This window comes from Rhinopithecus roxellana, chromosome 11 (genome assembly GCF_007565055.1).
Source record: "Rhinopithecus roxellana isolate Shanxi Qingling chromosome 11, ASM756505v1, whole genome shotgun sequence".
NCBI classification, from domain to species: domain Eukaryota; kingdom Metazoa; phylum Chordata; class Mammalia; order Primates; family Cercopithecidae; genus Rhinopithecus; species Rhinopithecus roxellana.
The window spans coordinates 78,723,267-78,736,190 of record NC_044559.1 but is presented as its reverse complement, the minus strand read 5'-3'; the positions used below and the strand labels follow the sequence as shown (position 1 = coordinate 78,736,190).

At 40.0% G+C, this 12,924-nt stretch overlaps 1 pseudogene; it reads left to right on the top strand.

Annotated features, from left to right (window-relative positions):
- The first annotated feature begins 9,729 nt into the window (after positions 1-9,729).
- Positions 9,730-12,536, top strand: LOC115900391 (annotated as a pseudogene).
- Positions 12,537-12,924: the final 388 nt, after the last annotated feature.

Sequence of the window (12,924 nt, the reverse complement as noted above, 5' to 3'; positions counted from 1 at the left end):
ATAAAGGGGCTTCTAGGGTCCTGGCAGAATTATTTTTCTTGACCTGTGTGTTGATTACACAGATATATTCAGTTCATGATAGTTCATTGAGTTATATACATTTAGGATGTTTCTAACATTCTATTTGTATATTACACTCCATTGAAAAGGTTTATTTAGAAAGAAGTTGTTTGCATTCACAATTCCACTCAAGCTGAGGTTTGCATTACTCTGTCACTGTGGAGGGTTTCAGCCAGATGCCCTCCTGACCATCCATTTGGGCAATGATAGGAAATCTCTGCAATGTGAGAAGCACTGAACTGGGAATTAAAACCTGGATTCTAAAAATGAAGATTACGTTCTGATGCACTGGTAACACTTCACCTCACTTATTCACCAATTCCTCATTTTTAATAATATAGTAGGGATTAGGCTAGGGGATCTCTGAGACCCCTTCTGTCTCTAATTATCTATATTTCTTTCATTCTTTGGAAGGACCAGGCAGAAGTCTCAACTGAAAGGAGGAACAGAGACTGATTTTTCAAGAAATAAAGTGATTGTTTTAAAGAGAGCCATTGAGATCATTTTATCTAAAACAAAGTAGTGCACTTCTTTTAGAGTTCAGAGCTACGTGAACCAAGTAGTAAAATAACTGTTTCTCTTTGTCTCAGATAAATTATTCACCAAAACCTCGACTGACTCAAATTCTAAGGGTTACAAAACCACACCCTAATCGTAATCAACCTGTGTTGCAACTGCTGAGTTGGTTAATGTGTATTGGAAAGTCACTGATTATCCTGAGTAATGAAATATTGCCTCATAGTACATGGTAAGTAAATGTTGGTGACTCTGGTTGAACTGAATTTCTTGCTTGGAGGGAATGATGTAAGAGTTAGGAGATAGGGTTCCAGCCTCGGCCCTGTCATCTTCAGTCTCTGTGTCCTTGAACAAAATACTGAATCTCCAAGGCCCAGCTTCCTTATTTTTAAAGTGGGAATAATTTTACCATAGGCAAGGGTAATTGAGAGAATCAAAAGGGTTATGATGGGTATAAAAATTCTCTGTAAATTGTCAGAATCCCTGTAAATATGTTTGATAAAACATTGTTGATACGGGATCTTGACAAAGCTTAAATTTTCCTTATTGCAGTTATAAATAACTGCACGAGGGGGGCGGAGCAAGATGACAGAATAGGAACAGCTCCAGTCTCCAGCTCCCAGCGCCAGCGACACAGAAGACAGGTGATTTCTGCATTTTCAACTGAGGTACTGGGTTCATCTCACTAGGGAGTGCTGGACAATTGGTGCTGGTCAGCTACTGCAGCCCGACCAGCCAGAGCTGAAGCAGGGCGAGGCATCGCCTCACCTAGGAAGCACAAGGGGGAAGGGAATCCCTTTTCCTAACCAGGGAACTGAGACACACAACACCCGGAAAATCAGGTAACTCCCACCCCAATACTGCACTCTACCAAGGGTCTTAGCAAACGGGCACAGCAGGAGATTATATCCCACACCTGGCTGGGAGGGTCCCATGCCCACGGAGCCTCCCTCATTGCTAGCACAGCAGTCTGAGATCTAATGGCAAGGCAGTAGTGAGGCTGGGGGAGGGGCGCCTGCCATTGCTGAGGCTTAAGTAGGTAAACAAAGTCGCTGGGAAGCTCGAACTGGGTGAAGCTCACAGCAGCTCAAGGAGGCCTGCCTGTCTCTGTAGACTCCACCTCTGGGGACAGGGCACAGCTAAACAACAACAACAACAACAAAAGCAGCAGAAACCTCTGCAGACGCAAATGACTCTGTCTGACAGCTTTGAAGAGAGCAGTGGATCTCCCAATATGGAGGTTGAGATCTGAGAAGGACAGACTGCCTGCTCAAGTGGGTCCCTGACCCCTGAGTAGCCTAACTGGGAGACATCCCCTACTAGGGGCAGACCGACACCCCACACCTCACATGGTGGAGTACACCCCTGAGAGGAAGCTTCCAAAGCAAGAATCAGACAGGTACACTCACTGTTCAGCAATATTCTATCTTCTTCAGCCTCTGATGCTGATACCCAGGCAAACAGGGTCTGGAGTGGATCTCAAGGAATCTCCAACAGACCTACAGCTGAGGGTCCTGGCTGTTCAAAGGAAAACTAACAAACAGGAAGGACACCCACATCAAAACCCATCAGTACGTCACCATCATCAAAGACCAGAGGCAGATAAAACCGCAAAGATGGGGAAAAAGCAGGGCAGAAAAGCTGGAAATTCAAAAAATAAGAGCTCATCTCTCCGTGCAAAGGAGTGCAGCTCATCGCCAGCAGCGGATCAAAGCTGGACGGAGAATGACTTTGATGAGATGAGAGAAGAAGGCTTCAGTCCATCAAATTCTCAGAGCTAAAGGAGGAATTACATACCCAGCGCAAAGAAACTAAAAATCTTGAAAAAAGAGTGGAAGAATTAATAACTAGAATAATTAATGCAGAGAAGGCCATCAACGAACTGACAGAGATGAAAACCATGACATGAGAAATACGTGACAAATGCACAAGCTTCAGTAATCGACTCGATCAACTGGAAGAAAGTATCAGCGATTGAGGATCAAATGAATGAAATTAAGCAAGAAGAGACATCTAAAGAAAAAAGAAGAAAAAGAAATGAACAAAGCCTGCAAGAAGTATGGGATTATGTGAAAAGACCAAATCTACATTTGATTGGGGTGCCTGAAAGTGAGGGGTAAAATGGAACCAAGTTGGAAAACACTCTTCAGGATATCATCCAGGAGAACTTCCCCAACCTAGTAGGGCAGGCCAACATTCAAATTCAGGAAATACAGAGAACGCCACAAAGATATTCCTCGAGAAGAGCAACTCCAAGACACATAATTGCCAGATTCACCAAAGTTGAAATGAAGGAAAAAATCTTAAGGGCAGCCAGAGGGAAAGGTCGGGTTACCCACAAAGAGAAGCCCATCAGACTAAAAGCAGATCTCTCAGCAGAAACTCTACAAGCCAGAAGAGAGTGGGGGCCAATATTCAACATTCTTAAAGAAAAGAATTTTAAACCCAGAATTTCATATCCATGCAAACTAAGTTTCATAAGTGAAGGAGAAATAAAATCCTTTACAGATAAGAAAATGCTTAGAGATTTTGTCACCACCAGGCCTGCCTTACAAGAGACCCTGAAGGAAGCACTAAACATGGAAAGGAACAACCGGTACCAGCCATTGCAAAAACATGCCAAAATGTAAAGACCATCGAGGCTAGGAAGAAACTGCATCAACTAACGAGCAAAATAACCAGTTAATATCATAATGGCAGGATCAAGTTCACACATAAAAATATTAACCTTAAATGTAAATGGACTAAATGCTCCAATTAAAAGACACAGACTGGCAAACTGGATAAAGAATCAGGACCCATCAGTCTGCTGTATTCAGGAGACGCATCTCACATGCAGAGACATACATAGGCTCAAAATAAAGGGATGGAGGAAGATCTACCAAGCAAATGGAGAACAACAACAACAAAAAAGCAGGAGTTGCAATCTCCATCTCTGATAAAACAGACTTTAAACCATCAAAGATCAAAAGAGACAAAGAAGGCCATTACATAATGGTAAAGGGATCAGTTCAACAAGAAGAGCTAACTGTCCTAAATATATATGAACCCAATACAGGAGCACCCAGATTCATAAAGCAAGTCCTTAGAGATTTACAAAGAGATTTAGACTCCCGTACAATAATAATGGGAGACTTCACCACCCCACTGTCAACATTAGACAGATCAACGAGACAGAAAGTTAACAAGGATATCCAGGAATTGAACTCATCTCTGCAGCAAACAGACCTAATAGACATCTACAGAACTCTCCACCCCAAATCAACAGAATATACATTCTTCTCAGCACCACATCACACTTATTCCAAAATTGACCATATAATTGGAAGTAAAGCACTCCTCAGCAAATGTACAAGAACAGAAATTATAACAAACTGTCTCTCAGACCACAGTGCAATCAAACTAGATCTCAGGACTAAGAAACTCAATCAAAACCGCTCAACTACATGGAACCTGAACAACCTGCTCCTGAATACATACTGGGTATGTATTCATACCATACTGAATACCATACTGAATACATACTGAATACAACTGGGTACATAATGAAATGAAGGCAGAAATAAAGATGTTCTTTGAAACCAATGAGAACAAAGATACAACATACCAGAATCTCTGGGACACATTTAAAGCAGTGTGTAGAGGGAAATTTATAGCACTAAATGCCCACAAGAGAAAGCAGGAGTGTTCTAAATTTGACTCCCTAACATCACAATTAAAAGAACTACAGAAACTACGTCAAACAAATTCAAAAGCTAGCAGAAGGCAAAATAACTAAGATGAGAGGAGAACTGAAGGAGGTAAAGACACAAAAATCCCTTCAAGAAATCAATGAATCCAGGAACTGATTTTTTGAAAAGATCAACAAAATTGATAGACTGCTAGCAAGACTAATATAGAAGAAAAGATAGAAGAAGCAAATAGATGCAATAAAAAATGATAAAGGGATATCACCAGTGACCCCAAAGAAATACAAACTACCAAAGGAGAATACTATAACCACCTCTATGCAAATAAACTAGAAAACCTAGAAGAAATGGATAAATTCCTGGACACACACACTCTCCCAAGACTAAACCAGGAAGAATGTGAATCCCTGAATAGACCAATAACAGGCTCTGAAATTGAGGCAATAATTAATAGCCTACCAACCAAAAAATGTCTAGGACCAGATGCTACCAGAGGTACAAGGAGCCAAATGCTACCAGAGGTACAAGGAGGAGCTGGTACCACTCCTTCCAAAATTATTCCAATCAATAGAAAAAGAAGGAATCCTCCCTAACTCATTTTATGAGGCCAACATCATCCTGATACCAAAGCCTGGCAGAGACACAACAAGAAAAGAGAATTTTAGACCAACATCCCTGATGAAAATCGATGAAAAAAAAAAAATCCTCAACAAAATACTGGCAAACCGAATCCAGCAACACATCAAAAAGCTTATCCACTATGATCAAGTGGGCTTCATCCCTGGGATGGAAGGCTGGTTCAACATACACAAATCAATAAATGTAATCCAGCATATAAACAGAACCAAAGACAAAAACCACATGATTATCTCAATAGATGCAGAAAAGACCTTTGACAAAATTCAACAGCCTTTCATGCTAAAAACTCTCAATAAATTCGGTATTGATGGAATGTATCTCAAAATAATAAGAGCTGTTTATGTCAAACCCACAACCAATATCATACTGAGTGGGCAAAAACTAGAAGCATTCCCCTTGAAAACTGGCACAAGACAGGGATGCTCTCTCTCACAATTCCTATACAACATAGTGTTGAAAATTCTTGCCAGAGCAATCAGGCAAGAGAAAGAAATAAAGGGTATTCAATCAGGAAAAGAGGAAGTCAAATTGTCCGTGTTTTCAAATGACCTGATTGCATATTTAGTAAACCCCATCATCTCAGCCCAAAATCTCCTTAAGCTGATAAGCAGTTTCAGCAAAGTTTCAGGATACAAAATCAATGTGCAAAAATCACAAGCATTCCTATACACCAATAACACACAAACAGAGAGCCAAATCATGAGTGAACTCCCATTCACAATAGCTTCAAATAGGATAAAATACCTAGGAATACAACTTACAAAGGATGTGAAGGACCTCTTCAAGGAGAACTACAAACCACTGCTCAATGAAATAAAACAGGACACAGACAAATGAAAGAACATTCCATGCTCATGGATAGGAAGAATGAATATCATGAAAATGGCCATACTGCCCAAGGTCATTTATAGATTCAATGCCATCCCCATTAAGCTACCAATGACTTTCTTCACAGAATTGGAAAAAACTACTTTAAAGTTCATATGGAACCAAAAAAGAGCCCGCATTGCCAAGACAATCCTAAGCCAAAAGAACAAATCTGGAAGCATCACATTACCTGACTTCAAACTATACTACAAGGCTACAGTAACCAAAAAACCATGCTACTGGTACCAAAACAGAGATATAGACCAATGGAATAGAAGAGAGCCCTCAGAAATAACACCACACATTTACAACTATCTGATTTTTGACAAACCTGACAAAAACAAGAAACGGGGAAAGGATTCCCTATTTAATAAATGCTGCTGGGAAACCTAGCTAGCCATAAGTAGAAAGCTGAAACTGGATCCCTTCCTTACACTTTATACAAAAATTAATTCAAGATGGATTAGAGACTTAAATGTTAGACCTAAAACCATAAAAGCCCTCGAAGAAAACCTAGGCAACACCGTTCAGGACACAGTCATGGGCAAGGACTTCATGTCTAAAACACCAAAAGCAATGGCAACAAAAGCCAAAATTGACAAATGGGATCTAATTAAACTAAAGAGCTTCTGCACAGCAAAAGAAACCACCATCGGAGTGAACAGGCAGCCTACAGAATGGGAGAAAATTTTTGCAATCTACTCATCTGACAAAGGGCTAATATCCATAACCTACAAAGAACTCAAACAAAATTACAACAAAAAACCAAAGAACCCCATCAAAATGTGTGCAAACAATATGAACAGACACTTCCCAAAAGAAGACGTTTATGCAGCCAACAGACACATGAAAAAATACTCATCATCACTCGCCATCAGAGAAATGCAAATCAAAACCACAATGAGATACCATCTCACACCAGTTAGAATGACGATCATTAAAAAGTCAGGAAACAACAGGTGCTGGAGAGGATACGGAGAAATAGGAACACTTTTACACTGTTGGTGGGACGGTAAACTAGTTCAACCATTGTGGAAGACAGTGTGGCGATTCCTCAAGGATCTAGAACTAGAAATACCATTTGACTCAGCCATCCCATTACTGGGTATATACCCAAAGAACTATATATCATGCTGCTATAAAGACACATGCACATGTATGTTTATTGCAGCACTATTCACAATAGCAAAGACTTGGAACCAACCCAAATGTCCATCAATGACAGACTGGATTAAGAATATGTGGCACCTATACACCATGGAATACTATGCAGCCATAAAAAGGGATGAGTTTGTGTCCTCTGTAGGGACATGGATTCAGCTGGAAACCATCATTCTCAGGAAACTATGGCAAGAACAGAAAACCAAACACCGTGTGTTCTCACTCAAAGGTGGGAACTGAACAATGAGAACACTTGGACACAGGAAGCGGAACATCACACACTGGGGCCTGTTGTGGGGTGGAGGGAGGGGTGAGGGATAGCATTAGGAGATATACCTAATATAAGACGCATTAATGGGCGCAGCACACCAACATGGCACATGTATACATATGTAACCAACCTGCACGTTGTGCACATGTACTCTAGAATATGAAGTATAATAATAAAAAAAATTAGACCAGCATCATGGCGGGCACCTGTAGTCCCTGCTACTCGGGAGGCTGAGGCAGGAGAATGGTTAGAACCCGGGAGGCAGAGCTTGTAGTGCGCCGAGATTGTGCCACTGCACTCCAGCCTGGGTGACAGAGCGAGACTCCGCCTCAAAATAAATAAATAAATAAAAAGTCTTATACTGAGGCATTGTGATACTTTGTCTCACTGAGTCAACAATTGCTCATTTCTAAAAAAAAAAAAAAAAAAAAAAAAAAAAAAAAAAAAAAAAAAGCAATGTTTAGTTGATCTCAGAGATCCCTTCTGTCTACAAATTATCTATAATTCTTTCTTTCTATAAACTGAAAGTTCTAGGCGGGAGCTTCAACTCAGCAGGAGAAAGAAGGAGCCAAACTGGGGCACCTAGCTCTGAACGAATGAAACGATTATTCTAAAGAGGGCAACTGAGCTTATTTTACCCAAAATAAGGTAGTATATTTCTGTTAGAGTTTAAGGTTACATGAGTCAGGGACAAAGTTATTGCTTTTCCTTTTGCTGTATAAAGGGATCTCCAAGGCCTTGACTTACCCAAGAACTAAAGGTTATAAAACCCAACTCTTCTGACCTCTCAATCTAGTTAACTGGGGCTGTAATTATTAATGAAATTAATGTTTATTTTGAAAATCATTTACTAGACTGAATCACAAAATACTGAATCATTGTACACAATCAGTAAATATTGATGGACTCAATTGAACTCAATGTTTTGCTTGAAATGAAACCTTCAAGATGCAGGGCTTATGGGTTCTAGTGTCATAAAACATGGAACATGGTGCTGGCTAAGGTGGACACCATGTTCCTAGCTAAGGTACTGAATCTTCAAGGCTCAGCTTCCTCATTCCTGAAATGGGTCAATTTTATTGTAAGCAAAGGTAACTGAGAGATTCCAAAGGGACATGAGGTGTAACAATTCTCTGTAAATTGTTAGAATCCATGTTAAAAATGACCAGTAAAGCATGGTGCAACTGTGTCTTAACGTAACTTTATTTTTCTCAATAAAAGAAATGGAAATAACCCCACTAGGGAATTTAGTGCAAATATGATGATATATTTAAAGAAAATGGCTTTGCATAAGTATTGTCATTAGTGATCTAGTAAAGTGTATCTTTCTAGTTGTATTTAGACCCTCAACTCAATATGCCAGGTCCTGTTAAGGTCTATACCTTGTGGTGGTTATGTACTGTGGATCCATTCAGTGATTTTCCTACCTCTCATCCTCTATTGCATCCACAACTGTGGTTCTGTCCATAATTTCCTTTGCTTGCTGTGCATTATTACATTATTTCTGAAAATGAGAGACCAAAAACAATAGAAAGCAGCCATGTCTGGAGGTGACTGGGTGATAGAGAAGCCCTAGTTTCTCAAACCCTTAGCACCAAATTCTTTCCTCAGTTGCACTGAGCTTTTCATCTCTGCAGTGACAGAGAAGGGAGAACTCTTACTTCTTTTCAAGAGCATCTCTGGTGCTGTTTTCCTTAGAGACAAATAAGGAGTTCTATTTAATGTGAAGCCTGTTTTATGAGCAGAATCAATGTGGTGTATATTCGGAATAATTAATGTTTAGAAGTTTGTTTTGTTTTGCTAAAATTGTTCTCAAGGTAGCTCTGGTGTAAGAGATAATATACCATGATGGGCATCAGAAGACCTCAGCTCAGATACCAGTTCTGCCAGCTACGAGCTGTGTGGCACCAACAGGTGTCCTGTCCTCCCAGGGTCTCTCTTTTCCCATTTGAAAAATAAAAAGTAACAATTCCTGCCTTCACGTATTTTTTTAGGAGGTTTAATTGTAAAGGTGTTTATATCTGCTAAGCTAATTTACTTGATATATGTTTGGTTATTTAAGATACACAAGTTATGCTATTTGAAAGGATTTCATTATAAAGAACAAAGTCTCCTAATCTTTGCATAGCATTGACATACTTTTTAAATATACAAGACATAGAATACATCACTTTCCCTCAATACCATAAGTTCCCAACTGGTTATTAGTCTAAGAATTCAGAATTTTGAGTAATTGTTTTTGCATCAGATTATTTACTTCAGTGCTCTCGATCATGATGGTGCATTGGAACCATCTGGGTTAACATTTGTTTTTTATTACCAATACCTGGGCTCCAACCAAGTACAATGAAACAGGAATGTGCAGAGTGGGCACTGGAACGAAGGAGAACAAGATCAAAGGATATTTTATTTTTATCTCTATCAGTGGGTCAAAGTCCTTTCAGAAGGAGCCTATAGTGGACCTAGGTGATTGGTCACTTTATTCGTCAAAGAGTCACACACTGAATTAGCATGGAGTGTTATAAAAGGCTTGGAGAGCAAGCTCATGTTGGTCTTAACAAGAAGAGAAGGCTTCAATGGATTCTCTTGTGGTCCTTGTGCTCTGTCTCTCCTGTTTGCTTCTCCTTTCACTCTGGAGACAGAGATCTGGGAGAGGAAAACTCCCTCCTGGCCCCACTCCTCTCCCAGTGATTGGAAATATCCTAAAGATAGATATTAAGGACGTCAGCAAATCCTTAAGCAATGTAAGTATGCTCCTTCAGTGGCTTGCAAAAGGTAAGTAAATTCACCTGTATTTTTTGAATAAAGTATATCCCTTGAGGCACATTGTTACAAGAGATCATTGTAAAGTAAAATACTTTGAAAGGCTTTTGTTGCCTTTTCCAGTCTGTCAGTGTCAGAAATAGTGGAATGAAATCATGTATTTTGTGAGTAGAGAAAGATTTGGGTCTTTGCATGTTAGATTCAAAATAACAAGTCAATAGTTTGAAATGCTGTGTTTCTTCTTCATTTCATAGCCGTTTGCTATAAATTTTGGCTGAAGGTAAATGGTAAGGGACGTGTTTGTTGTTAGATTTTATTAAGTCCTCTACTATACTAGCCATATGCTTTATTCAGAATAGCCATGAAAGTTGAACTTCTCTGAAGAATTAATTTATGCCTGTTGTAAAGGAAATAGCTGTGGATTCAGGACCAGCAAAGGCAGATAAGTGTTAGATAAGAAGTTATAGGCTTCCATTATTAGGTCCACAAACTAATGTTTTAATTAAACTATAGCTACAATATATAAACCCCAAAATGACCTTAGGGTTTAGAAATGGTAGGAAGAGGGTCAGAAGATGGGTAAGTATTAGGGTTTTTTCTCGAGTGAAAGATGGTTTAACAGTGTTAATATGATATGTGAATACCCCTTGTTGTGTAATAATTACCATATACAAGGAGTAAAGGACTGTGATTAGTGTATTAAATCTTATGAGCATGATGGTATGATTAGACCAAGAGAATTAGGTATAGTTATGAAGACTCCTACTAGATTGATGGTAGGGGACAGGGCATGGTTGGCAAGACTAGCTAGGAGTCATCACATGGCTATCAGGGAGAGAAGTGTTTGAAGGTCCCGTGTTAGTAGTATGGTTTGGCTGTGAACTCATTTGTAGTTTGAGTTTGCAAGGCAGAATAATAGGGATGAGGTTAGTCTGTGGACAATTATTAGGGCAGTTGCACTGCTGAAACTTCAGGAGGTTTGAATGAGAAAAGCTATGATAACAAGTGCCATGTGGCTTATGGAAGAGTAAGTAATGAGTGATTTTAGATCAGTTTGGCACAGACAAATGGAGCTTGTTATGATTATTCCTCATAGGGATAGTATGAGGGAAGGAATAAGCTATAAACTCTGTTGGGGGTTAGGGATTAAAGTGATGCATATAATCCTATAGCCACCTAATTTTAGGAGTACTGCTGTGAGGACTATTGACCTGGCAATGGGTGCCTCTATGTGGGCTTTTGGGAGTCCTAAGTGGAGTCCATAGAGAGATATTTGTAGTATAAATGCTATGATGCATGCTATTCATAAAAGGCTATTAAACAGGAAATTGTTAGTTCTTGAAGCTGGGTATTGTTCTTAAGGTGGTCTCAAGGGTGCTGATAAACATATCAAGCATCAGTGTTTGAATAATGGAGTTTCAAATTTGGGTCTTCTGTATATTAGCTGTAGTACACTGAAAATGAATTGTCATTCTCTGAGCTCAGTTTTTATTTATTATTTATTTATTTATTTAATTTTTGAGACAGAGTCTTGCTCTGTAGCTCCGGCTAGAGTGCAGTGGTGTGATCTCAGCTCACTGCAACCTCCATCTCCCGGGTCCCGTTCAGCAATTCTCCTGCCTCAGGCCCCCAAGTAGCTGGCATTACAGGCATGTGCCACCATGCCTAGCTAATTTTTGTATTTTCAGTAGAGAAGAGGTTTCACCACATTGGCCAGGCTGGTCTTGAACTCCTGACCTTGTGATCCACATCCCTCAGCCTCCCAAAGTGTTGAAATTACAGGTGTGAGCCACCACACACGGCTGTTTGTTTAAAATAGAGTAAATAGACCTGCTGAATATGTTGATGTGAGGATTAATTGTAATCTGTACAGCAATTGTCTGACTATTGCCTTGAACATCACGACATCTGAGTGGCGACTATAATCATCATCATGTTTATATGTAAAATTCAGAATATCTTGAAGCCTATGTGGCTGAATAAAAGCATACAAATACAATGAAAATATCATTCTAGTGATGCTTAGTAAATGGACGAAATAGTTGCTGCATTTGCTGTTATCTATATCTACTTTCCTAGCTCTCAAAAGTCTATGGCCCTGTGTTCACTCTGTATTTTGCCTGGAACGCATGGTGGTGCTGCATGGATACCAATGGTGAAGGAAGCCCTGATTGATCTTGGAGAGGAGTTTTCTGGAAGAGGACGTTTTCCATTGGCTGACAGAGCTAACAGAGATTTGGTAGGTGTGCATGTGCCTATTTCAGCATAGGTCATGGGGATGGGGAGGATGTAAAACAGACTAGCAGAGCTTTTCATGCAGAGCTTGGGCCCATCCACATGGCTGCCCAGTGGTCAGCTTCCTTTTTCTTGCCTGGGATCTCCCTACTAGTTTCTGTTTGTCTTCCTGTTAGGAATCGTTTTCAGCAATGGAAAGAAATGGAAGGAGATCCGGCGTTTCTTCCCTCATGACACTTGCGGAATTTGGGATGGGGAAGAGGAGCATTGAGGATCGTGTTCAAGAGGAAGCCCGCTGCCTTGTGGAGGAATTGAGAAAAACCAACGGTGGGTAAACCTACTCTGTATCACTGACCTTACTGGACTACTATTTTCTCTACTGACATTCTTGGAAACATTTCAGGGGTGGCCATATCTTTCATTATGAGTCCTGGTTGTTAGCTCATGTGAAGTGGGGGTTTGAGGCTGAGAGCCAAGGGAATTTGCACATACTTGTGCTGTGTGTGTACGGGCATGATTGTGCATACACCGTGGGTATAAAAGGTTCATTTAATCCTATGTTCTCCTGAACTTTGCTTCTTTGCTTTCAAGTAAGAAATCATGAATATACATTTTGAGTTCATTTTTTGAAAGAGTTAAAGAGCAGTGTTTTTCCCATTACCTATTCCAGATCATGTCACCAGAGAATGACATGGTGGGAATGGCCCTATCACACCCCTAGGT